This window comes from Amphiprion ocellaris, chromosome 13, assembly GCF_022539595.1.
Source record: "Amphiprion ocellaris isolate individual 3 ecotype Okinawa chromosome 13, ASM2253959v1, whole genome shotgun sequence".
In the NCBI taxonomy this organism is placed as follows: Eukaryota; Metazoa; Chordata; class Actinopteri; family Pomacentridae; genus Amphiprion; species Amphiprion ocellaris.
This window is the reverse complement of record NC_072778.1, coordinates 36,427,579-36,455,260: the sequence shown is the minus strand read 5'-3', so window position 1 is coordinate 36,455,260 and position 27,682 is coordinate 36,427,579. Positions and strand designations below refer to the sequence as shown.

Below are 27,682 nucleotides of genomic sequence, written 5' to 3'. Positions count from 1 at the left end.
TCTCTCTAAATTTAAAAACAGCACATGGTTTGTGAGGAATCCTGATGTTAATCTCACAATGTGAAACTGTTTATATAGCAGAAAAGAAAACCCAATTCAAAGCTACTCGACTATTAGAACATGAATCGCATTAGGAAAGATTTCTAACTGCTTCCCTCTCAGTTTGACCTAATAAGCATATAAGACCTAATCTTAGAAGGATAAAATGTTAAATCCTCCATCAGTGAGCCACAGGCAAAAGCTATACAGTTAAATTTTGCTTAAATGCATAACCTCTTTCTCACTGACTGATCACGCTATAATAAACCATTTAAAATGAGTCATGCAGAATTATTCCTGGTGCTTTATTCTCCAATTTCTTAAGCGTGTATGTCAGAGGTTACGAACTCTGTCTTGGTGGGAATCCTCTGTTGTTACGATATTGCAGTAAAAGGTGGCGTCACGTGCACAACCAGCAGCTTCTGTTTGTGTGTGCCGGTCTTCTGCAGCTTTTGCTCACCTCTGCAATTCGGCATTGATTCCATGCCAGCGAGCAGAGAACTGATGCACGGTGGGGGGAGTTCTCTGTTATAGCCAGGTACATCAGCCAGTGGCTATTGCTCTAGCAGTGAGGGACTGTAATAATGCTGCAGAGTAAAACGTCTGCAGTCAATACCGTAATCAAATTTGCTGCAGTCATAAGCAATTATGTAGAAGCGTACTGTATGTGCAATTCAAACACCATTAGAGTTATTACTGTTTTTCACATTATTATAAAATATCTTACTCTATGACTTCAGATAAACAGTTTTTTAAGCATCCATTCTTCTTCATTCTTATTAACACAGCACAGTGTAACAAACACTCTTGTTTGCAAAAATGAAATACTCATCCCCAGTTGGAAGCTTTCCATGATTAGCATATGAAACACAATGTTCACAAACATGTTGTTTATCCCCACAACGCATCAGGATTATAATCAACTCATGGGCCCACTGTCTTAGAGAGGTGGATCCTTCTACTTGTTAGGACCTCCTCTGTGCTGATTCACTGCCACAGATTGTCTCATGTTATTCTTCAATATGGGTCAGCAGCAGAGAAATGAAGATTTTTCCCTGTATGTCTTCCGCAGCTGACAGCGGCTAATGTGCTGAGCTGATATTTACCGCATCTTTGGGGAGATGTTGGAATTGTGAACTCGCGGTCATGATGTGTCAAAAACAGAACATTTGCTTTGAAAATGCAACATTTGTCATTTTATCCATCAGCTGAGTTCATTTCATTTCCAGTATAGTCAGTACTTTTCACCTTACCAACAGACTAAATTTAGTAATTATTTCACCACAGGTGTAAAAGCCTACATCCATGATAGCACTGAGGCTTCACTTAGGCACAGAGGTGCTTTTAGCAAAGTCCTACTGTCCCTGTGCTATCATGCTCATAATACTGATGTTTTGCAGGTATCAGTTTAATATGTTTAGCATCTTCGTTAGCAAGGAAACCTTTCTCATTAAACACAAAGGCGTTGAGTTTTACAGATGTAAAGTCATTTTCGTCTGTATAAGATTTCACTGAAAATAGCTGAGACATTTTAACCTGCGCCCACAAGGTGGACTGAATAGCAGACAGACTGCCGCTAGCATGGCCAATACCTTTCATTTAAATGAGAAGTAAACACATTTGACATTTCCCTCTAGCTTCACATTGCATCCTCCAAATCACTCCTATATATCTCTGTGTTACTGCTGGAGGAGGAAAGCCAGTGTCCTTCACCACTTCACAGAAACTTGAGCAAACTATGTAGAAAGCCACCAAGGACTTGGTGTTTCAGGGAAGGAAGGAAGGAAGGAAGGAGAGAAAGAGAGAAAGAGAGAAAGAAAGCTTGGTGATACTTTTGCTGGAAGATTCCTATTAAATCTATTGTTGGGCCTTTAATGATCTGTTTGTGTGTGAATGCATGCTGGTGGAAAAGAATGGTTGGGACTGACAGATCAGGTTTTTATAATTGGCTGTTTCAGACACTGCTGGGAGGATTCGCACTGGAGGCGGAGCTTTGAAAACTAAATCACTAAGTCAATACAATATTTTGTAAGGAAATCGGACCTCTTTCCCTCATTACCTTAAGAAATGTTAGTAGGTCTGCAGAGCTAATGAGGGGGAACGAACAACCCTAAGCTATGTTTACATGTACTGCCTACCTACAAGAAGCTACAGAACCCACCTAGCATTTCTTACTTCTTTCCAAAATCAGGCTTTTCTCCCAAGGTCACATTACATTTGCATACTTGCACCATATAATTCAAGGAATTCAGATGCACATTTATAGTATTGCTACAGCACGCAATGGTCAAACGTCACCTAATCTGAACCTAATTATTTGGGTTTCAGGGTGCAGCAATGACATTGTCGCATTCTGTCTGAAAGAGCCAAAAGTGAGTTACATAATCAGAAATGCTCCACAGACACCTAAGACCATGCAAATGTGGCTTAGCTGGAAGTTATTAGGATCTTATTCTACACTTTTTGGATCTCATTTCTTCCTAAATGATTTATAGGCTGATAATGATTATGGGATAAATGTGGGATTTATTTGCAAAAATCCCTCTAAGATATGGCAACATTAGAAACTAACAGAGACTAATGAGGCCCCGATAAAGTCAATGAACCTTTGAACCACCTACAGGCAGGTTAGAGACCTGCTCGGAGACTGTAGCCTCTGTCAAAACCTTTCCAAAGGTTTTCATCAAAGATAAATGTACTTTGATACAGAGAAGCTGCCATTTAACATTGACTCCCGGCCTCAAACTCCAATGCTCTCTGGTTAAGAGGCCTCATTTTCTCTTTTGCTACATTATTGCTGTGGAAGCTGACCCAATTCAGTGGTCGTATTGATAAAATTGATTAAATAACAGTCTGCCATTTGAGGTTACATTGTAGAGATCTCTCCATCTGATAAGCCAAGCACTGCTGCATTACTGTACTGGCTGCAGACGCACTGTTCAAAGTTGTTAGAGCCGCATCAGTCAGATGAACTCATCAAAGGCTGACTGGGTTTCCAAGTGGGCAGCATTTACCAGTTCAAAACCAGCCTCCGGTAGCTTATTCTGATCCAGATACTGTGACCCCTGTCTCACTTCATCCCTGCCCTCTCTGTGCATCTCCTGCACTCAGCTTTACTATTTATTCTCACTTTCTTCAACTACTCCATCTCTCACTTTTGTGTACACTGTGGATACAACTTGTTTTTTTTCCTCCTGATCCCTGAAGTTGACTGTTCCTTGATGGTGAGCTTACAGCATCCATCAAACACAGGGGATTTTCTTATCTCTGGGCCCTTGAGCTGAGAGGCTACGAGGCCCCTCAGATGTCTTTCCTCCTCCTGTTTAGATAGAGAGATGCCAACCTCTCTGGGGTGCTAACATGGTTGGGCTTATGCCAATCACAGTGAAAGAAGAAGGAGAAGTAAAACTGCAGTAAACACTGACGCAGAGATCGCTTTAGTTTATCAAAGTGGGCAGAACTGTGAAATTACAATCGGTCCATCACAGGTAGACCGTCCTTTGTTTTTGCGAGGCTGACTGAATGCAGGCCAGGTCTTTTTGAGAAATCGTTTGTGATACCAGCAGGATCTGCATGCTTAGATAAGGCAGCGTGTGTGTGATGACGCTGCTTACTCGTGTGTGTGTCTCACAAGTGTACAGCAGTGGGTGTGATCATCGTCTCCAGACTCATCAACACGGTACTCGTCTTCTGTCACAACACTGGGTGACACAGCACTCCAATTAATCACAGAGAAGGACCACTGATGAAGTTATTATGTATTCTGAGAGTTTCATCTTGACATCCACGTTTCACACTAAAGATGTGACTGATACAGAAATAGATGCAAAAGACCTAAAGGCATAGAGATAATGGATTAACAAAAAATGACATTTGACAAATAATGAGTAACTCCGAAAAGGGACATAATTGATTTGTATTACATCGTCTCTACAATTGTTTTTACAGTTTACCTGCTTTTTCTACCACTTCAGTTAATTTTTGTCACAAATATTGTCTTTTATTTTAATGCGTTCAGTAACAAAGCGCTGGTGGCCCTTCAGCCCCGGGGAGAGAAAAACAGAGACGTCATAGTCACAGCAAAATCTCTTCATTATTATGGTCAGAACTGAAGAATACGTGCGGCACTGTGCATCTGACACTTGTTTTAGTGTTATTTGGTTGTAAAGTAGTACCACACTCATAAACAATGCAAGACTGAAGGCTAAAATAATAAAGTTTTGTGTCTGACTGCATGTAGCACGGGTTGCGTAACACCATTTTCTTTGTTTCTCAGAGTGATGCAACAGCCACATCAGACACTGAGGAGTTCTAACTACTCTGTTCACACCAGCGGAGCAGCTCTGCAATAAAAACTCAACAGTATCACGAGTTACTGATGTTGAAAAGGGTGCAAATGAGAATTTTCTGAAATTGTGTCCTCAGCAGAAGCCATGCCAAAATCTTCTTTATAAGGTGATTATGAGTGACGAGAGAAAAGTGGCAGCCATCAGCAAATTCATTCTCAACAGCTCCTGAATGCTGTCATGCAGGGCAAATTACGTTGAATTGTGGCGCTGAAATAACATGAACATGTAATGCAATCTAATATTAAATCTACTTTGAAATAAATAAAAGCATTGATTAAGCTCCAGACTGTTGGATTGTTGCATTAGACTGGAACAGCCTCCCAGAAGACCTGAGGGCAGCAGAGTTAATATTTTTAAAGGCAAACTCAAGATCTGACCATTTTAGTCAGGCTGTTGATTGATTTGATAGATTTTTTTTAATCATTTAATGATTTCTTTATTTATTCACTTATTTACATATTTTAGTCTATTTAATGTGCAGTTGATTACTTCATTTTTATAATTTCTTATTCTGTTATTATAATTTTCAACTTCTATTTCTATTTTAAAAAAACATTTTATTTCCTTTTATTTATTCAACTGTCTTATTTTATTTCATTTTATCTGGTGTTTCCTTATTGAACATGTTATACAGGATAGTGTTTACTGAGTTGCTCAGAGTCCTTTATTTGGTGGGAATGGTGGTAGATGTGGAGGGTAGTTTGTACCGATTTATTTCATCTTTATTTCTGTTATCTTTAAATCACTTAGTATTGCATTTTATTTGTCTGAACAGTGCTATATAAATAAAGCCACAGCTGTAACACTAAGCTGCCTATTATTGTGGAGGTTCCCCTCATGCTGCTAGAACATCTCTAGGTGGTTCCTGTAGTGTCTGGTGGTGGGACGTTGGCATTGTGAGTTGCAGGGCGAATGCTTGATCAGATTAAGATCTGGGGAGTTCCGAGGTGGGTCAAAGCTTTGGGCTCTATGGTCGTGTTCCTCCAGTGTTTGGGGGAAGCTGCTGTGTTTGGGCAGTTCTGTTGCCCTGATGAGGTGTTCTGGGTCTGTTAAGGTGGTATGAGTCAAAGTGACCAAAGGTTTCTCAGCAGAACAATGCATTTGAATGGCATAATCAATGCTGGCTGATTGGTGGGGTATATAGTGAGTACTGCCAACAAGTACTGCCCAAGTACCAGCATTTGGCACTCTGGGAGAGTTAGCCTCGAGGGAAGTCAACCCTCAGCTCATTTCACATTCAGGCTTATGGACTTCAGCACAATAAAATAAATGGTGAGCTCAATTCTGTCCAACACCTCACTTCCATTTTCTTTTTTTTTTTTTTTTTGTTTTTTAATTCCAGACTTGTAGTTTTCACTCTCAACCGACGCTGACTCAAGCGATGTGAACTGAGTTGCGTGATCAGCTTCATCTGGAGCCACAAAAGGCTTTTTACAACTTTTTCACATATGAAGTAGTGCAGTCCACTAAATTTAAAAAGGTTTAAAGCGTGAAATTGGTGGATTTCCCCTTTAACTGGCGAGTCTAAAGGAAAACGTTATTGATTCTTAAAGGAGGAATTACAATTTCATGCAATTTAATGATATATGAGAACCTGAACACACATATTCAGAAAAATCTCAAAATATGTCAGACCTCTTCTCAAAGTACAAGAAGTCATATCAAACAGTCCAACGAGCAGGAGAAATACGCAGTATTGTAGAGATGTAGAGAAACATATTCTTTTGTAAGCTTCTTAGCTGTATCTTGGTTTTAAAGACCCACAGAGTGAACTATGAAGGTATGACCACTATGAAATGAAACTCTGTTTTAACAAACTTCTCTATCCATGTTGGTTCAATAATTTAATTTGGCATGCAGCATTTTTGGAAACCCTAGCCTTAAATTCATTAAAAGGCTGTAGGCACACCAGATCCTTTCACTGCTGCGAGCCAATAAAATGAGTTTTAACTCATAAGATTTAATGTTGAATAAACTTGACCTGACTGGTCATCTTTAATCATATGACAGCATGCAAACACAAAAACAGCATCTAAATGCACCATTTCTCTGCTTTTCTTGATTCAGTAATTTGAGGAAAGTGTCTGTAAAATCAGATGCAGCATCATTTAGCACTGCATGGCATTTAGACCTGCCAAATGCTTCAGGTGTCTCCATTTTATGTAACTCCTCTGAAATCGGCGGCTTGACAGCAGGGAAGCACAGCCACATGAACATCAACGTAAACACATTCATATGAGTGAAGACAGGTGGGAAAAAATGAATCCCAGAAAGGTTTGCAGCAGAATGCAAAGAAGCTTCAACATTAGACGTAGAGCTGCATTAATGCAGAAACACATGCATGTAGAAGGTGCTTTGATAAAAGGAGAGGAGCAGTAATCACCTTCGTATTTAGTTTTCAGTTTGAGAATAGATAAATACAATGAAATGTGTACAAGCTGTGCAGAAATCCCGAATCACTGCAATAAATGGCCCGAGTAGAACACTATTTGATGACATCCAGTGGACAGACTGACGGAAGCCTCCAGGTATGATCAGCCACACAGGCTTTTGTCTTGCTAGTGTACATTTTGAATGAATGACAGTGCAGCTAAGAGAACTAGCCTCCGTTAAAGAGCCGGCGAGTGTTCAGAGGACGATGATGATGTAGTCTTGGGGGTCTGTACAGTGAATCATCTTACTCATAATCTCTCTACATTCCTCATCCCCGAGGCTTACACTTCACACTGCACTGAAGACACAGTTCTTTGCTCCTTGCTCCACGTTGCTATGGTGACTACTGACCTCAGGAATATGTAAACCACAACCCACTGAGTCTACAGGTATTTAAGAACCAGATGGGATTACATGAAAATACTCTGTTTAGCCACTGTGTGCTGGTCATTTGTGGAATTTACGTGTTTATTAGGATCCCCATTAGTTGTGCCCTACATACATTAATGCATTAAAAAGAGATGAGTAAAAGTGTTTTTATATAATTAATTGACTGAGTTGTATGAATCAATTGATCTGCCACAACATTGCGGATTGAGAAATTATGACTTTATCGATCACAAAGTTTGTATGTTGGACTGTTACTGTAACAGACAAGCAATTTGAAAATGCAAATTTGGGCTCTTTTCTTTTGAGCATTTTAGAAAATACATTTAACCAATTAAACAAAGAAACAGCATGCAGATGAATTGATAATTAAAATTAAAATTTGTTGTCCAGAATCTGCTTTAGATTTATGCATCAAACACTAGTAGATGCATTATTTGTGGTATTTGTACCTGGATCTTTGTGAGGAACAGTTTGTAGACCTTCAGAGAGAGGATTGTTGGTCCAGTCTCACTTTCTGACACACCAACAGGTGTTCGACTTGACTTTAGGCTCAGGGTCGGGTTTTTTGAGGAATGCATTGTGCCAATAATACAAATACAAACATGTGTGTTTCTACAAGAACTCTAATAAAAGTAAAAGTGATGAAACATTTTACAATTTCAATGTAATATCCGGAGAATGCCTGATAGCATAACGGGGCTTAATGTATCTGCACATAGAACTATTTGCATACAGAATCTGCTTGCATACATCTACATGCTTAAAGACTTGCTGTCTGTGATTCATTATTCTGTTACACTGTGTACTTCTCTCACACAGACAAACAGTCGCACACCCACACATGCCTGTGTATGTGTGTGATGTAAAGGCTTTCTGGAGCATGAAATAAGCTTTCCTAGGGAACAGTGAAGACGAGAGCGGCTGGTGTCCCCTGCTATTTCTTAATTAAGTACACACAGCTCTCATCTTAAAATCTTAAATGTCACCTCAGAGCTTCTGGCTATCATTCCAGTCCTTCCTCTTGGTTATGGCTTTTAAGTGAAATGCAGAAATGTAGTTAGAATAATGCAGCAATTGGCCATTCTCTTAATAAGATACCAGCTGCAGGTCATTCCTTCCAATCCCAGCGATGCTGGTAAAGATCAAATTTAGCACTTAATCTGAGTCAAAATAAAATCTTGTGCATTGCATCAGCTGTCAAAACACAGAAGAGTTGCTTTTTCAAAACAGGTAAACAGACTCTAGAGCCTCCTCTCCCCCCCCCCCCCCCTCTATTTTTCCTGTATCACACTGAAGAATGTGTGATGTTTTATGTGTGCATCTGCGTGATGTGCCAAAAGGAGGTAGCTTGATGATAACATATCAGCACTCAGCACCTGTCTCCTGACTGAGTGCACAAGCTGATGGCATGTGGACTGCCTCATATTGTCACAAAAACAGAAAAAAAAATGTAATGAGGAAAGTGTGGTGTGCAGACTTTCTAGCCAATTATAAACGTTCGCCCTACATTACAGAAAAAAATTCTGGCTTTTCCTTCGTTGTTGTTTTGATCAGGAAAGGTGAAGCTTTGAGGAAAAAGCTGCTTCTAGCCACATAAAGCAAATAATTTTGTCTGAACCCTGCAAGCCTCAGTACATTTGTCACTGTGGAACAAAAAGCAGCAGTGGTCCTGCTGACAGGTTCGCTTCTGTCAGGACAGTTACACGCCTTTCAGCTTGTTTTACCTGGGCAATAATGAGCCTGCCAGCTCTGATCATATGTCTCCAGCACGGTTTCTTTTATGCGCTCTAAAAAAAATGGTACCTGTAAATATCTTTTGTCCTTTCTGTAGAACCAGTTCTTATTACCTAGAATGGCTCATAAACACATAATCTGTCTTTCTAGCCATTATTTGTGCCGTGTTTGGTTTTTGCCGGCAACAGAGTAGCAGAAAGAAGCCTGGAAATGTTCCCTGCATAACAAAGCGTGGCTGTTATTTATCTAAAAGCTAGAATACTGACCATTTCTGCATTAAAAGGCTTAAAAACAGGACCCAATTTTATATGTGTTGTTCTATATAGCACACTAAGATTATCCCAAATGTTTCCAGAAGTGTTCAAAACCTAGAGAAATCTGTGATTTTGTTCAATGTAATGCTGCACTTGTTTTTGGTCACCTGTAGGGAAACACAGTGACCTCTGAATGAAACATCATAACATGCAGAGGAGAGAAGAAGAAGAAGGTGAACTAGTTAGCTAGCCACTCTGTTGTTTTTATACCTCTGTGCTGACAACAGTCAAGATCAGAGGCATTTACTTTCACCATCTATCCGGTCATCCATCTGTCCCGGAAACACGACATTTAAACACCTGGAGGGAACTTCTCCAACTTGGCACAGATGTTAGATTTTGGTGGTCAAATTTCATTATGACCTCACAAAACAAATATGTGGATGTAACCGAAGAATTCATTTGCTATCCAGAAGTCTGGACAGGCATGGATGTGAACTTTAACTTGACAGGTTAGCGGAGGCATAAAAACACAATGCTATGATTCTTTTCGTTTTGCTCATTTATCACTATTTTAGTAAAATTGTTTTGACCATGGTTAACACTACTGAATTTGCTGAAATGGCTTTAGCTACAGTAGATGTGGCAATTAACAGTATGCTTGTTACAGGGGGAGCTGGAGAACCCAAGCCAAGTGAATAAATGAAGGAGTTTCATTTAACCAGATAACTAAACCAATACATAAATCGAGAACTGAACTAAGGGGACAGAAAAAAAACCCAAAATACTCTACACTCTACAAATCAACACTACAAATACAAAAAACGGAAGTCTATAAAACTAAACTGAACCAACAAAACCAAACTGAACCAACAAAACCAAGCTCAGGAGGGGTACTCACAAGATGGGGGAAACTGAACACAGAGGGGGAAAACAGGCCGAGGGAATCCAGGGCAGACAGAGATGAGACAGGACAAACAGGCTGGAGACTGAAGTAAGGCTGGGGAGAATCAGGGAGATGATCAGAGTCCATGTGGGGTAGTCCAGGGGGGGAAAACAAAGTCCAAAACTGGGGATGGGAGTCTTTATGATCCAGCAAGGTGTGACTGAATGAGCTGAGCTTTATATTGCAAGAGGTGAGTGAGAACAGGTGTCCAGAGTGAGCTGATTACTGCAGCTGACACTCATTGAGTAATCAGCAGGTAGCAGAATGTAGGCAGGTGAAGCAGGGAGAGCAGGAGGGCGAGAGACAGGGAGAGAGAGAGAGACATGAGGGAGAGGTGACAGACAGAGGGAGCCAGAGAGACAGGTCAAAACAAACAGATGAGGAACAATGGGAGGAAGAAGGAAAAAGAGGGAAAAGGAGGAAGAATGGCAGAGGCTGAAGCAGGGATCATAACAATGTTAGCCAATGTTATTTACAGCTATTTCATGAGAATGAAATAACACAAAACATGGCATTTTTTAATATAACAACTCATCCATGAACATGTCCAGTCATATAGATTTTCATCAGCATTGGTGAACACAACAACTTCTACATTACTTCACATCAAACTATGGCTGATTTGGCAGAAATGTTGTATCCAGTAAGTGCCATGCAAAAAAAAAAAGAAAAAAAAGACAAACCAGTCTGCAGTATGCCAAAAACATCTAGATGTTGCACTGGTTTCAAAAAAGAATGAATGAATGACCAGTCTAACTGGCTGGGATGTTCACAGAAGCCATCCTCAGTCATTCTTCAGTGTAATCTGATCATTGTGACTTAAATGAAATGACAGGGGAGACATTACATCATTTTTAATTCATTTCATTGAAATTCTGTAGCTATTGAATGGGGGAAACCAGCAGTGCATTACGATAAAAAAATACAGTGAATTCATAAGTTTGAAGAAAACACACCAGGTTAGATGGAAGCAAGGACACCACATTACACTTCCAGTGAAGTTATGTGACAAAACACAGGTGGATCTAGAATATAATCTATCTGCAATCAGACGTTATGTTTATTTTTTCAGAAAAAGTCTCGAGCATACGGTTACATGCCTAACACCAACCGCAGAATCTAATTAACTTTTAACTGTATTCCATGCATATATTTCTATGTTTCTACTTCACTCCTCACCCCCACACATGAACAAACACTGCACAAACCTCTCAGCACCCCTGTCATAACACTACTACTCTGCAATCAAGTTTGCTTTCACAAACTGTACACACATGGCTGAGCACAGGCTATCACAGTGGTGGAAAGGAGGGGAGAGCAGAGGAGCTGTGACAATTAGCTAAGACAGGGCCAGGGCCTCAGAGAGAGAGCAGCCACCGCTAACCACTCAACACCGAGGGACATTCAATTCTGCAAGTCCACCACCGACACAACAAGGTAAAATACTCGATAAAATGTTGGATGGACATTTTTGCTTTTGTTGTTGTAGAAAATAATACGTTTCAGAGCCTGTAGCCAAAGAAGAAGAAAGGAAAAATAATATTACAGTCAAAGACCAGCTAAACTCACTACAAAGTGACAAGCTTACACAAAAGAGACTATGCTTGTTATCTATGACACAAATAGATGCATCTTTCTCCTATTCTCGCCTTTACCATCATGACACAAGTGTTCCCAAATGCACTGGAGGTGCAGCGTAGTACCGGTTACATAACAGGGATTGATCCCTTCAAATGGTCCTGCAAAAGGCTCGGTATGACAGACCACGCAGAGCATTACCTGCAATCTTGTTGATTATCTCCACATTCACATCGATTGTCATGTGGTTCCTTCCCCCCTCATACTCAGTTATCACTCCGTGGTTGCTGATACTGAGCTACCTCATTGATTGCACCCCATTAACAAGGATAAAAGTGCACAGTTGCAGTCTGATTCATCCCAAATCATGGCGGAGCCATCACTCCATGGGCCACCTACACTTACCACTGAAATAAACATCCTTCCACAGGTGCATTTTCCACCATGTACACTCTATAAAATGAATTCAGAGTTTAGACCATGCAGGAATGGAGGAGCTGAGTTTAAGTGGATTTATACAATTTATAAGAGTCTAAAGGAAATGATAGGAGATTCTGGCTTCTAAAGACTGCACCTTCTCTCTTAATTGTTCTGACTGAATGCCTCTAAAGTCAATATCGAGAGGGAAAAACTGTGCCATTTTGAAAACAATAAGCAAATATTTAATGGTGAAATGGTTAATATTCCATGGCTCCAGCAGGACAGCGTCTTGTTGACTGAAAGCAGTAGCTTAGCACTAAAAAAAATTCACTGAGCCTGCTTATTTATTCTTTGTCCAATATGAAGCAACCATTTTTTTCAAATATTGAACACCCTGACTAATACTTGCAACTAAATTACACATGACAATGACAACCGCAACACGAATTGCATGCAGTCAGCGGTTCTGCTTCAATGCAATAGTCAAGCTCTTTTAGATGTGTGCACCACAGCAAGCTGCATATTCCTCTCTCCCTTCCTTTGCCCAGGGTGCATTAAATGGATTAAAGCACTAAGAGCAATGAAGCATACATTAATTTCCTCCACAGTGAGGGTGAGAGCAGCAGACAGCATATTATGGAGAGTCACAGAGTCCCTGGACCATCTTTACAAATCAAAGACAAAAGATTAAAATCTTCCAGAGCAGATACAATCTTCTTCATTAAGCAGCTTTGATGGCTCAGTGTTTGTTTCCTTGTTTTGTCCAACTTGAGCAGGAGTTGGCATACTTATATGTGAAGACTTTATCGGTGGAAATAAATTGAAGTATAAGAAACTGGGTTGAAGGGAAAATAAGATTATACTTCTCTAGACAGGTTTGATGTTGGATGGCGTTAATTAAAATTTAACATGTGTTAGAAACTATAAAATATAAAAGCTGAGAATTTTTTCTTTACTATCGATCACTCTAATCCAAATAAGCCCCTTCAGATGCATCTTCTTGGTTTCAAGGAGTCCCAAAGAACTACAGAATAATATTCAAGCAAGTCCCATGACGTATGTAGGAGCATGACAAAGATCTGTTCTCACCATGTCAGCAGAGATTGGAGATGAGCTCTCAGTTGCTTCACATTCTGATTATTTTTATTCATTTCTGCATTTATTTTTTGGATTTTCATGGGTGTTTCTGCACAGTTTCACTATAATATAATTTTGTCTGATTGCAGCTCCCTAAATGATTAGAGGTCACTAGACCCCAGTCTTCTAAATTAATTCCTATTCAAATTAATTAAAGTAATTTGCACTGGAAAAAAAATGTTATGGAGGAATTGTTGCCTGGATTCTGTTCTTTGGTTATGTGTTAAAATACAGAAAGCCCATAAAGCTGCTAAGCACACTACAGTACAGAATACACTGGAATGTACAACGCACACCAAAAAATGTATTAACTTTCCCATGTCCTCTAATATGTTGTGCCACGTTCATAACCTTCTACTCAAGTCCCAGTATGATCACTAGTATCACATAACACAGTACAGTTAACCTTTTCACAAATATCCTCTAAAGAAAAATTACAAACATTGTAAATTCCTCTAAATGTCAGAATACCGTTGGACACGCACCGTGGTCAGCAGTGTTATCCATCAGAAAATAATGGAATCATTCTGATCAATGTCATGTTCGTGCTTTTGGGGTGAAAATTCACATTATGTTCTTTAATCACTTGGTTAAGGTCAGGAAAATCAATTAAATTCTGAAAACATTAATTCATTTAGTTTCATGTCAAAGATGTTGATTCTTGAACCAAGAACACAATCTATCACTGATGTTATCCAGCTGGGTAGCTTAAACCTAACCGATAAATGTCATTTATGCTTAACAGAAAAGATGTCGGAAGGGAAAGCGAATTAAAATACACTAACGGGAATTTTTTAATCAAACAAACATTAATTGCAGGTGTGTGATGGGAACATAACTGGTAGGGCTCCTTTAATAAAAAATAATTTATTCTGAGTTGGTAGTAGATAGTCTTCAGACTGTATATTTTAGCTAAAATGGAAAAATGAGCATGTTTTCACTGTTAAGATGCGGCAGATAGCTACTGGCGTGACATAGCTACCAAATAGATTACACAATGTTTTATATATTGTTTACCAAAGTTGCATTAAAATATGCATTGAAGTGGAATACTGCTGGAGATATTACTGTAGAAGGGTTGATGAAAACGGCTGCCCTCCCTGCGCTTGGTTCTGTGGAAGGTTTCTTCCTGTGAAGAAAAAGCAGTTCTTTGCATTTTTCTCTATGATATAACATTGTAGGGTTTGACCTTACAATGCGATGTGACTTATAGTGAATCGGCACCATATATATAAAACTAAATTGAGCTGAATTGAGTAGATATATGTAACCCTGCAGTTATGGTGCATTATGAAGACAATGTATGTCTGAATATCATTGCTGGAGCATATCATGATATATAAAACACCATTTGTGTCAGTTGTTTGATATATTGAAAAATCTGAAACTTTGACGCATTAGAAAATGCCAGAGAAAACAAAAGCTATGCAACAGCTGCTGGACTTCGGCCAAAGCTTGAAGCAGGAGAGGAGTGAGGCCTAGATGAACCCAAGTGAGCAGGCAGCAGGAGCACAGCAGGCCACATAATTACACACCCTGATGCTGCAGCCACTTGGTATTCTCTGCACACCCACTAAAACATACCAGCAGTAGATCAGGCAGTGATGAGAGACAGAAGGGGAAAACTGTTACAGAAACCCCAAGATCAGACAGAACCACACAGCAGGGAGGCTGGCTTACAAATCAACCTGAGCCTTCTGACAGACGAAACCAACAGCTGAGGTTACAGGAACACATTTATCATTTTACTACGTGAGGTATAGTCTTCAGAACAGGTGGAATCACATTGTTATGTCACTAAACACAACCACTCTTGTGGCTAAAAAGCTGCTGGAAACAACAGAGAAGCGCCTCACAGACAAGCTAATTAATATATTCTATGCAGCTTCTTATGTTGCTGTGTGGAAATGAACAGAGGAGCTGGTGACACCACTTTATAAGCAGTTAATAAGAATGCATGAATTACAGAGAGAGGGTTTGTGGAAGTGTGTGTAAGATTTGTTTACGCTTTGAAATGAATACAAGCTGCCGAGCGTATGGAAAATGAGCTGCACACTGCAGAGAGAAGAGAGAAGACCAGGTTATTGGTAGTCACCAGAGGGGTGTAGGTGATATCTCATGGGTGGCAGCAATGGGAGGAGGGGGGAGGCAGCCATGCTGTATTTCCTAAGGAAAGAGTGTCTCTCTGTGTCGTTTCACTGTCAGCCGAGCTGCTGAGAACTGTGTGCTTCACTGAAGGGTGACAGCAAAGAGACAGAGCCGCTCTGCTGCTGTCACTGCTACTCTGCCTCTCAGTTTTCAGCTGTGGGCGACTGGATGGTGGAAGTGGCTACAGGCTGCAGGACCAGAGTTATAGTCAAAGCCAGCTGTTGGCTAATGGTCTCATTTATAGCCCTCTGAAAAAAAAACAGGAAGAAGTGTGGAATTGATTTTGCAAAGGTCAGGAGTATTAGCTTTTTGCTGTAGCTTGGTTTCACTGCTAACACTTAAGACTGCTGTCTTATTTACAGTATTTATACGTCTTGAAAGGTTAGGTTGGGTAAATAACAGGAAATAGATCAGGAATGAAACCCGAAGCAGACATACAGTCTGTACAGTACACATTGAGAGTCCTGAACAGGCAGCTTGGTAAACTTTGAGATGAGAATAATGCTATGCGTGCATGTTTTCGCCTTTCAGCTCCTGAATGATGAATCAAATGTAGTCAAGTGGAACTTCCCCAATCTGAGAACATAGATTCAGAATAACCAGCCAGGGAAACTGCAACTACTCCCAATCTAAAGAAGCTTATTGGAATATGATGGCTGATCGCTTCTCTGCATTGCTTTTTCACTGAGGAATTATTCTTCACTGCTTACTTCTGTGCACGTGTTTCATTTGATTTATTTTTGTTTTCCGTTTTAGTGCCTTGCAACTTCATTTACTTTTTGAACTAGTTCTCCACTGCTGCTGTTTCACTCAGACATAATGCAGTTAGATATTAAATGCATTAAATAGAACTGTTGGGGGGGAATGTAGAGCAGAGAGGGGTCAGTGTGCAATGATACTATTAAACTTATTTTTTCAGTAATTCTGCACAGTTTGCATTATTTGGTATATATTTTATTGTATTACTTGTAAGAATGTTGGGGTATTTTTTATATTACTGCCTCCCATATATACTGCAAGAAATTGGCCCTCAGCAAACCAGCAGGTGCACACTTTCATAAAAGTAGATTCAAAGGGAAGGTTAAAGAGATTGGTTCTATGCTCACCAAATCTTAGTGTTATGGAGATGCAGCTCCTCACTTGGCTGGTTCCACCTCCCCGAGCCTTTCCTTTCTGCAGGAAATTAAATTCAGCTCATACTGTACAGGGAATATAGCCTTGGGTAGTGTATCACAGGTATGTAAAACGCTCCCGGCCACACAAAAAGACATGCTAAAGCCTAAGTTTTATGTTAAATATGTAGATGGAATGACCAGTAATAATAATAATAATAACAACAGCAAATGGCCTAGTTCATTGTTTATAGTATACGATGTACTCAGAAGCTGGGAAGATGACTGAATATTATATAGTAGAGTCCAATGCAGATGAATGATAATAGTAAAAAAAAGCCTACATTGTTTTTGACTTTCATTAGCTAGAACAGTCATGTTTTCCTTAATATTTATTTCAGGAGTCACACATAACCGCATGAATAGCACCACAGTGTCCGGACATTAAAGTCTGCCCTTTGCCCTCTATGAACGTTTTATTTACGGCCAGGGAAGTAGAAGAAGGTCGTAACAAGCTATTACATGGATGAGGTGCATTTCTTAACCTCGTCTGCCCTTTATTAAGGAAGATCTTGCTCAGCGACCCACAGAAACTGTCAGAGCTGAACATCTGTTTGGCTAACCTCTGCCTCCCATCTCTCCTCTGCGACAGACCAGCTCTTAACTACCACGCTGATCATCTCCGCTCACTTCCTCAGCCTAGCAGAAACGTTTGTGTGTCTACGTAGAACAGCTCAGCTCAGTGGTGGTTTTTACTGCAAAGGTTTGTTTTAATGGACTCAGACGGTGTAGAAACGTGCTGTCAGACACAGTTTTCCAAAAACTGTTGGAGCCCAATTGTTAATATTAAATGCATGTATTGTAAAAACTCTCTTACTGACATTCAGGAACTATACCTGGGGTAAACAATAGAGTCAATAAAAGGCATTGTGCTACTATGCAAACTAATAAGGTCCATGGCTGTAACTAAGAATTATTTACATAATTAATTCATCTGGCATTTATTTTCTTGAATAGGTAATTAGTCATTTTGTATACAAAAGTGAAACTAAATACTGAAAGTTGGCAATCACGATTGTTCTGAGCTCACACTAACCTGTTTAAATGACGTGTTGGTGAAATACATGGAGAAAACAAACGAATGGTCAATACTGATAAACCTAAAGAAGGAAAAACATATTTTAAAAAGACTATTTAAATGTATGCAAATTAATTAGTAACAAATTTACTGCTGATTTCCTGTTTCAGTTCTATTTAGAACATAGTGATTGTTCCATGGGCTGCACGGTGGCTTGGTGTTTAGCACCGCTGCCTTGCAGCTAGAAGATCCCTGGTTCGCGTCTCTGCTTCCCAGGATCTTTCTGCATGGAGTTTGTATGTTCTACCTGTGCATGCATTGGTGTTCTCCCACAGTCCAAAAACATGTTCAGGTAACTCCAAATTGTCTGTTGGTGTGAAGGTGAGTGTAATTCTTTGCCCTGCGATGCGCTGGTGACCTGTCCAGGTGTCCCCTGCCTTCACCCTGGGTTGGCTGGGATAGACTCCCTGCGACCCCAATGACGGTTAAGCGGTGTTTAGATGATGGATGGACGATTTTTCCCTGACACTACGCATAGTGTCAATAAGTGAGATTATAGAGAAATCAGAATACTCCACATTCTATCTCCTGATCACAAGATGTCATTGGAAATTTCCGTGCCCTTAGCTTCATTTGCAGCTCATCTGCTAATTGTTCGTTCAATGTTTTCTGGAAAAAATAATACATTTTGTTTCTATACTAGTCCATTTCCACTGTTGTTTAAATGCATATAATGACTGTATTATGTTAAAATGTATCTTTTTTTTTAAACCAAAAGAATAAAAAAAAAGTGTTTGCAACACCACTTAAGGCAGTGATAAGGTCCCTCCCCCAAAAGTTTAACTATCATTAACATCTTGAGTCACTCCTGGCTTGGCAGATTCACATCCCCTGTTGTGTAAACTGACAGCTCCATCACCATGATTGCTGTTGTTGTTGGTGGACTACCTGGTTTCACATCAATTCACACCTGGAGGCAGGTGAGTCCTGGTCATTAATGGGCCATTAGCTGTGTGACCTGGAGTGGCGATACATTCTGTAACTCCATTAGTCAGTTAGAACTGAAGAAGCCTCTTGGATGAAGGTGAAACATCTTCAAGAATCTACAGGAAAAGTCCAGTTGATTTCTACTGAAGCTCCTGCATTACCATGACCTGGATGACTGAGAATCTACACAGACAAAAAAAGCACCACATTTATGGACTTCATGGGAGTTCATAGGAGGAGGTTGGGAGGTGGAACACAAAGCTCTTGACTTCTAACACCACAGACTGGAGTTAATCTTTAGTCAAAGTCCAGGAAAGGTCTTGTTTTTTTTTTTTTGTTAAATGTACACCACAATCTTTTACCTGACCTTATCCTTAAGTGCTGCTAGTACTCAAACACAACCATAAAAAGGCAGAATAATGCCGTAATCACTACAGAAGGACATTGTACTGTTAAAAAAAAAAAAAAAAGCTGCAATTTTTGCTTTTTGAGTCACTGAAAACATTGAACAATTACCAAACTAGTTGTAGATTTATTTTCTATCACCTACTTGTTTCAGATTTAGGGGGATTTTTTTTCTGTCATCATACCAAAATAAGGTATGCTGAGTCAAGATCACAACATAATGATTCTTTCATTGCAATGGAACAATAATAATATAAATCCACCCACATCCTTTACAGCCTTGCACAGAGAGCAGTAAGGTTACAGAGACACACTACAAAGACAGATTGGTACCCAGCAGGTAAAAGAGTGATATGAAACACTCAGAGAAAGAGCAGAGTGATGACAACTTAAACTTTGGTCCTGGAACAGTGAAAATCTTGGCTGGTGCCAGCATATCGCTGCTCTTTAACAGTGGGATTGTAGGGTTAAGCTGGTCTGCAAAACTGTGCACTCTGGAAGGTTGGATATTAATTTCCATGTTGTGGTGAAGGTCATGTGGTTGAATGATCACATTAATAATGTAGGAGTGAATCAGAAGAACAGCTAAGCCCAAAGCCAACAGGTCAGCCAAGTCCAGTCAAGTGGAACCAAGAACCCTTCAAACATGCGGCCAGGCAGATGCTGCTTTTTTATTATACTTCTACATCAGGATGTGCCAAATTGATTGTTTTTGTCCCTGGGTTTGTCATTGAGAATCCTGTTTTGCTAACTTATCCGATACCTGCATGACCTGCATATGTTCTTAGGCTTATTCTGTGCTTGTAGATGTAATTGATGCTGACACAAACAAACCTTGTCATTCACAGCATGCCAAGGTGTCATGAGTTTTTTTTTTTACATCAAAAAGAGTGCAAGAAAAGACAAAGATCGGTAGCCTTTTGACAAAATAAATAAAACATAGAGAGGCTGAAGTGCATACTACTAGAAGCACGTGAATTAATCATTGATGTGTGACCTGGGTAGATGTTTATACTGCTCAGATAACACTATAAGACACAGTATGATAAAGCCTGTCCACTATCATTTATCTTCATTCGTCTTGGTTGAGGCGCTAACAAAAACAGTGACTCAGTGAGGAGGAGGCAGAGAGATGTGGAGGGAGTTCATTTCAGGTAGGAATGACAGGATGGCACTGTCTTAACAAAGTTCCAGGTTTCACTGGAAGCTGTTTCTACAAGGACGTTTGTGCCCCATGACTTCAGTTGTGGCTTAATGGAGTTTTGTCAGGGATAAACAGAAAGAGACCCAAGTGCAGACACAGACTGTGGAGGCAGGTGGTGGCAAAAACAGAGTTTAGTGAAGAAACTTACAGAAGTGGTAAAGGTGATTGAATGAAGAGCGGCTGGTAATCCAGGATGAAATATATGCAAGAATAAATGAGGTAATCCAGAGAAATCACAAGAGCTGATTGGGAGGACAAGACACAGGTAAAACTGATCAGGTCAAACAAAAGAGAGGGAAAAAGGAACAAAGAACAGAAGTAAAAACACAAGTGACACCTGAGGAAAGGCATTTTCTAAATAAAACAGGAAGTGACTGAAAAGGGAGATGAAACCTACACAAAGACTGAGAGATATAGGAATGGAAAACTGAAAACACACGGGAGTGAATCACAAAAACAACAACAACAAAAAAAAAATTGAACCCAAAACCCAAGAACATGAAAGAATTTGAAAGGAAGGCAGATGGGTGTGCTGTATCTTCCACAGCTCCACTGTGAAAAAGCCCCAACATCTCCAAACCTTAAACCACTGTCCTGCTACACCTTCAGTAGTCTTTAACCAACACTATCAGTCATGTTCCAAATATTTTCCAAACTGATGTCTTTAAAAACTATTAATTATAGAAAAGCAGATACTTTTAGTAATTTGCTTTAAAAAAAAAAAAGGATAATGATCCACGAATTGTGATTGTTTAGGCTTTTAGTCTTTTACAGTATTATCTTTGTAGAATTGATGAAGCTCTGGAGGAGATAGGACAATGCAGAATGTTTCACACTTGTATACATTACATTTAGCTATTTTAACTTTGTTTGCTTTACTTCTAACTAGCTTTCATGCAGTCTGAATCGTAAGTATAACTTTTTTTGGTCTACAACTGACTCTGATCATTGGGAGACATGTCCTGTTTCATTTGTTGATCACTCCAACACCAATTTAAAGCCCATTCCTTCGCTTTATGTCTTCTTTCAAAGTCATGGTTTATTTTCTTTCAAATTAGCTGTGCTGCTCTACTGTCATTCAATGTAAACTCAAAAGAGTAGAGCCAGAAACACCCAAGGTTGAAAAACAGCAGTACAGAAATTCCTCAGCAACCCACAACTCAGACAACTATGCATCATGGGAACATATTGTACAAAAGTCATGTATACAGTTATAAATCTGTGAGACTTTAACACAACATTAGTTAGTTAATGTCGGCAATTTTTTAGATCTACAGGTCCAAAATTGGAGAGTGCACATTAAAAAGTGGTTGACTGTTGGAAAGACACAAGTCAAACATCTATCTGTAAGCATTCAGTGCACATCCTCCATGCAGATAATTACAGCCCAAAGAGCCAATTAGTGGACAACAACTTTAGGAAGTGAAAGTGAAAAAACAGCCAGCATTAGTTTGATTAATGTAGACCATTCTACGCCAACTTGGGAGGGTTTTTGTTTACCTGGAAGAAAGGATGCAGTGATGCTATTCAGGTGAACACACCCAGAGACAGAAAGGGAGGTGAGTCCTGCTGCGGCACACATCTTTGTGACTGTATCTTGGACAGGAATTATGTGGACAGCATGTCAAGTGAGGCTTACAGAGACTGATTTTTTATTGTTTACCTGGCAGCGGGGATAAAAAGAGTGTTCTGGAAAAAGTACCTGCAATAGTGAGACAAAATGGGAAAAAGCAGTATAGATGTGAAATACCCCGCGAGAAGCTTTAACTTATTGTTATTGTGAATACAAAACATGTGTATGGGAATCATAGGATAAAGTTAATAGCTATTTTTGACAGACTGAATGAAACCGTGTCATTGTGATGAAGGACAGGAGAGAAGGGACTTTTGAGATAAAGATGAAAAAGCAATGTGAGCTGCTTTTTAGTCAGATGACTGCTTCAGATTTTAAATGATCCAAGCCTGCAGATAAAATACACAATGAAAAGTTTATCAGAAAATAATGCCCAGGACAAACTTTCATATATTAGCCATCACTTTCCCCACAGAATGAACTGATTGTGTTGTCTTGCAGGATTTCTGCAGGTCTGGCTGGGGCAGCTCGTATTGACAGAAAGGATTGGACTCGTTGCCGATGGCTTCATTCGATTGGCTCTCTCAGTGCAAAGGCCTGTCTATCACCATGAGTCATAAACCTAAAATCCTTTCAAAAAACAGCAAACATATTAAGCAGAAGTTTTATCAGAGCCTGTGACTGAAAACAGATTGACGACAGTGGCTACCACGCTGCCAGAATGACTTTCATATTTGTAGCTTTCTAGAGGCCAAACACGTGACAGGCAAAGTATCTTTGTCTGGGAAGGCTCATTTCACAGTACACTGGGGAGATTATTGTGTCGCCTCTTTCATAATCCTAACAGGATTTCTCCAGAATCAAGGATTTTCTACATTTGATAGATAATGTTGGCAGCCGGCTCTCTGGGCTGACAGAGGCTTTCTCGGTGATTGAATGTGAAGTATGGAACATGACTTTAAATACATGTGCACTTAAAATTAGATATTGCAACAACTGAAATAAGATCTATAATCTTCATACTGCCTGCTAGTTGTTACTGTAACATCTAAATAGGTGGGAAAGATGAGTGCCCAGATAGCTCAGCTGGCTGGAAGGGTGACCCATGAACAGGGCTATAGTCCCCAATGCAGCAGTCATGGGTTCAAATCCAGCTCGTGGCAGTTTACTGCATGTCATTCCCCAACTCTTCTACTCATGTTTCCTGTCTCTCTCTCACTGTCCTATGCAGTAATAATAAAAACATGGTGAAATATTACAAACATAAGTAGAACATCATGTAGCAGCAAATTATTTGCTATGTAAAGATGTAATGGAAAAAGGGAATGAAATCACACTTTCCCTGTGTATTTTACAATTAGTCCTTCTCTGTTCTATGTTTTAGCAGCAAGTCCTGCAACAAAGGTATGTTAGTACATGTGAGTCCCTCTCATTGAAACGGTTGGCTTTCCATGCACTTTCAAACAACAGTTAAAGAGTGACATCCACCTATGCATTGAAAAAGCAAAAGTATATCCCAGCGTTCAGCCCTTGCCCTAAAAATCCAAAGAAGATCATTTTTAACCTGATTTATGTTAACTTATTTCATTTCAGTGTTAACGTTGTTTTAAGGCAGATGATATTACTGGAGTTTACCATAACTTGTTGTGTGTTTTTGTTGTGTATTTTACACTGCTAGCGTGGGTAAATAGTTGAGGCCAAACTATTTTTGTTGGCTCTTGTGTACACAACCTTTCTGGTTGTAAATGAAAATAAAAGGAGCGAGGAGACGTGACTGATGTGGCCATTTGTTTTGGTCCAAGATACTGGTGCTTTAGTGACTTCCAGTGCTTCTGAATGTTGCATAAAGAACTTTAAGACGTATCTGGTCATTACAAAGATTGCTGCATTAAGAAGTTTCTTTTATTCACTTTTTCTCTCGCAGTTGTTTTCTGTGGGAAGAAAATAAATCTGTATTCCACTCTGTTATCACTAATTTAATAAGAGTGATTATACTAGGCTTACTTCATAAAAGATCTTGTTTTTTTATTGATTTGAAGATTTAGAGAAATGTTCTGCAGGTTTTCGTCTGTCATCTGCAACAGAGTTTAGGAAAACGTGGAAGAGAGTATTCTTACCTCAAGATCAGTCTTGAGCAATGAATTGTTCAGGTGTGATAATTCAGTATATGTGTGAGAGTGTGTAAGTCACTACACATGCTCATTTCTACATGACAGCCACCTCTGATAACAAATTCTAGTAGCACTTGCTATAAGAAGATGGAGAGTTGCTGAAGTAATTCATTCCTAAGCCCTTAACCCTGTTGATGGACCAAACCAATATTACGCTAAATGTCAGAAATGCCAGTGCTGCAACCCAACATTCTTAAGTCCATGAATTATTTAGTCAGCTAGAGGATATATAAGCTCTACCTGTCCATCGGTCATCAGTAATCACTGTGATTGTACTCACCTATTGTCTGGCTTCTCAAGGCAGTGATCCAATAACATACAGCCATTTCTGACTGTCCTCAATTTCCAATTAGTGCTGCACAAGTCCCAGGTTTCTGAAGTTGATTCCATCTCTGATTCAAATTATAATTTATAATTCAGGCATTTACCAGTTAATCAATGAGATTAGCAATTAGTGTAACAGTAAAATAAGTGAAACTTCCTCAAGCACCAACAGTATCTAGCCAGATAATTCAGGGTTGGCTTGTAGAAGTGCCATGCTCAGTGTTGCTGAAATGGACTCTTTAATTCCCTAATTAATATAATAATTAAACTATAATTAAGAATCAACATTTGAGATGCAGCATCCAAAAGGATAAGCTGCATGTGGGAAAACCCTAAATTAATTAAGTCTAGATCATGTTGCACAGGCACAAATAATGTTGCTTTCATTTACGCTAAATCCATAAATAAATGTTGTCAAGTTCAGTGTCCTGTGTTAACAAGGAGGCCATTTCTGTGAAATAGGATACAAATGGACCACAGCCCCAGTTTGTCATATTTTTCAACAATACAACATAATAAATTGTGAACATTCAGTCATGTTCATAAATGCATAATTCAGCAAACAAAGCAATTATGTTTCAACATCTAACTCAGGATGTCCTAGAGTGTTTTTATGATACAAAATTAATGTCAACCAACTCTGCCCTCTTCAAGCATGTTTTTTCAAGATTCAAGCTGATTATGGACTCAAACTGTTTCTATAATTCTGAATAAATCATCTTCTGATGCTGATACGATCTCAGACAAACCGGGCTTGTATAGATTCCTTCTTCTTCAAGGATAGACAACTTTCTGGAAAATCTGACATAATAAATTGAACAGAAAGTCAAAAATAAGAGACAGCTAAGTGAAGTAAGCAAATGCATTGGCTGGCAGCAGGGGTTGTAAGTGCATGCTGAACGCTGCACACAACATTGGACAGCTACAGAAGAGGCAACTTATGTACTGTCTCCTCAAGGATTCCCAGTTGTAGGTCTAATACTCCTGAGCAGGACTGCTGCTTTCAGCCTTTACCATTTGTATTCACAATGTCCTTCATCTCTGCTCTCAGACTAAACTAATTTGCCTTCTTTCATGGTAGATTTTCTGCAGAGCCAATCCTGTTTCCCACAGAAGCAACAGGAGCTATAAACGCTTAATCTTTTCTCAGTAGTGCTATTCGATACAAAAAGTATTTTTGAATGTGCTTCACTTGTTATATGCAACAAAGAACATTTATTCAATAGTTCTTTTTTTATTTCGCGGGTATTCAGCTTAGACTAAATTCACAACTCCATCCGACAAGCTTCCTGCACTTTTATGCAATCAGTAGGTCAACTACAAGACATAAAACTCTGCTGCTTTGTTTTAATGAGGACAAGAAAGAGTGTGCATATTGTCTCAAATAACAGGTGCTATTAGAGTTCATTTTAAGACCTTTTTACTGGTTTATAAAACAGTAAAAGAGTCGGATATGGAGCAGGTGAGACCCGTAGCTGTTTCTGGAGTGGTTGGTTCAGCCTGTAAGTTGATAAAGACTAATTCACTGCCTCACTGAGTTTCACATTTTGACTCCTGGTACTAAAACTAGTCAGCATTATGAAATGCAGCGTCCCTCAAAACTAATGATCAAACTCTCAGAATGCAGGCCTAGGAGAAAAATAAGTAAAAGGTCATTCTTCCCATACCCTGAGGCCTGGTGAGCTGCTGCAGACTGAAGCTCTGAAGCAGAGCAGGTATGTGACGATCTGACCTCTGGTGCCCGAGGAAACGTTGGCATCTGGCCGCGGTGGCTGCAGGGTGGTTGGAGAGCGCCTGGCTAGCCCTCTCTCCCATGTAGCGGCCACATCACTATTCTTATCCACCCACTATCCCTCCATTTACGCCAGCTTCAACAAGCTACTGAGAGCTGTAGTCATAGCAACGGGCAGGCCTGCCGATGCCCTTGGGGATCATTACTTGACAGAATTCCTCGGTGTCTTCTCTCAGTAAAAGGTTGGCCCCTTTGCTGAATAGCTGTTTATCTTTGCAGACGTGTAAGCTTCTGTGTCCGCCGGCTACCTTCATCGCTCTCCATTCTGTTCAGTTGCTTCTCTGCACTTATTTTGAATGTCAAAACTAACCTCTAAATTATGTGAACAATGTAATGCTGAGACTGCTGTGTGGTATCGACAAAGGAAAACAGACAGAGCAGTTCTTATTGCCCTGTTTGTGATTCAGATAACTATACTTGTTTTATGGTGATGTTAGTGGCAATGAACAATTTCAGCTTTATTTCAGTTTCTGTTTGGTCGTGATGTGTACAAAAAGGCTGCAAAGCTTCTGACAAAAATAACTACAAGGTTTGTGGACAAGGTGCAAGTGTAGGCCATTCACAACAAAGATACTCATACTGTCTGCTTGCTCAGGTCACAAATCTTGACTTTTATGCACTGGAGAAGAGGTGCTGAGGTGTTTGGGACATTTACAATGACACGATGCAATCACACATACCTGACAAACAGCCAGTCAAAGGCACATCCTCAAAGATCCAACAAAAAAGGTGCCCTTCCAGTAACCGGAGAGGAAGACAGATGGTGAAAAGAGTGAGCCATTAGAGGGGACGAGAGAAGAAGGATTAATTGGGAAAGAAGTGCACTGTCAGAATCCACTGGGAAAATCAAAGAAGAAAATAATTCTCAATTCTCAATCAAAAACATGTAATCCTTTTCAGAGGCAGAACCAGCTGCTGCAGCATCATTTGTCACCGCTGTGCACCTTTGATACAGATAGATGATCCTTTATAAGTTTCCTGAATACTGAAGACAGACATTTTTATTCAAATCTAATCTTTCTAAATTGTTAGTATGATTGAATTTCAAAGCACATGCAGTGTAATGGATTTTTAGTCATGGACTGAGCTCAATATAAAGTGTATCTATGAAACATCAACCCTCATCTGATACTACGACTCAAGGTAGAGATCAGTAATGCAGTGGAATTGTAAATGAGCCATGCTGCCCCATAAGCCACTGTTATCAGAAACAAGAAGTGACAAGAATATGAATTTGAACTATTGACAAATGTGACTGAGCCTCCTGTTGCTGACAGTTTGTTCTCTGCCTGTGGCTCTGAGAAAGGTATATGCAGTGTATCCTTGCATAATAATCCTGAGCATGTTCTTATTCAGCCTCTTTCTGTTTTAACCCATGTGCAGAATTAACACCAAGACCAGGAGTGTCATCTCTGGTCAGCAGTTATCAGTGTCCTAGATCACGAGCACAGATTTCTTGCTCTCTCTTTCCCTCACACAATGATTTCCATTTCCATTTTTCTGACACAAACACAGAAACCCACATGCCACACATATACACTCGCACTCAGTCTTTCAGTAATCTTGCTTTCACTGCCTCCCACACAGGCATCTGTAAAAGTGCATGTG

The 27,682-nt window shown here is 39.7% G+C and overlaps 1 protein-coding gene across 5 annotated transcripts in view; it reads left to right on the top strand.

The window, feature by feature from the left end:
• Nucleotides 1–27,682, top strand: part of frmpd3 (FERM and PDZ domain containing 3) — a 92,620-nt gene that overhangs the window by 46,704 nt on the left and 18,234 nt on the right. The gene's annotated exons all lie outside the window — the stretch shown is intronic.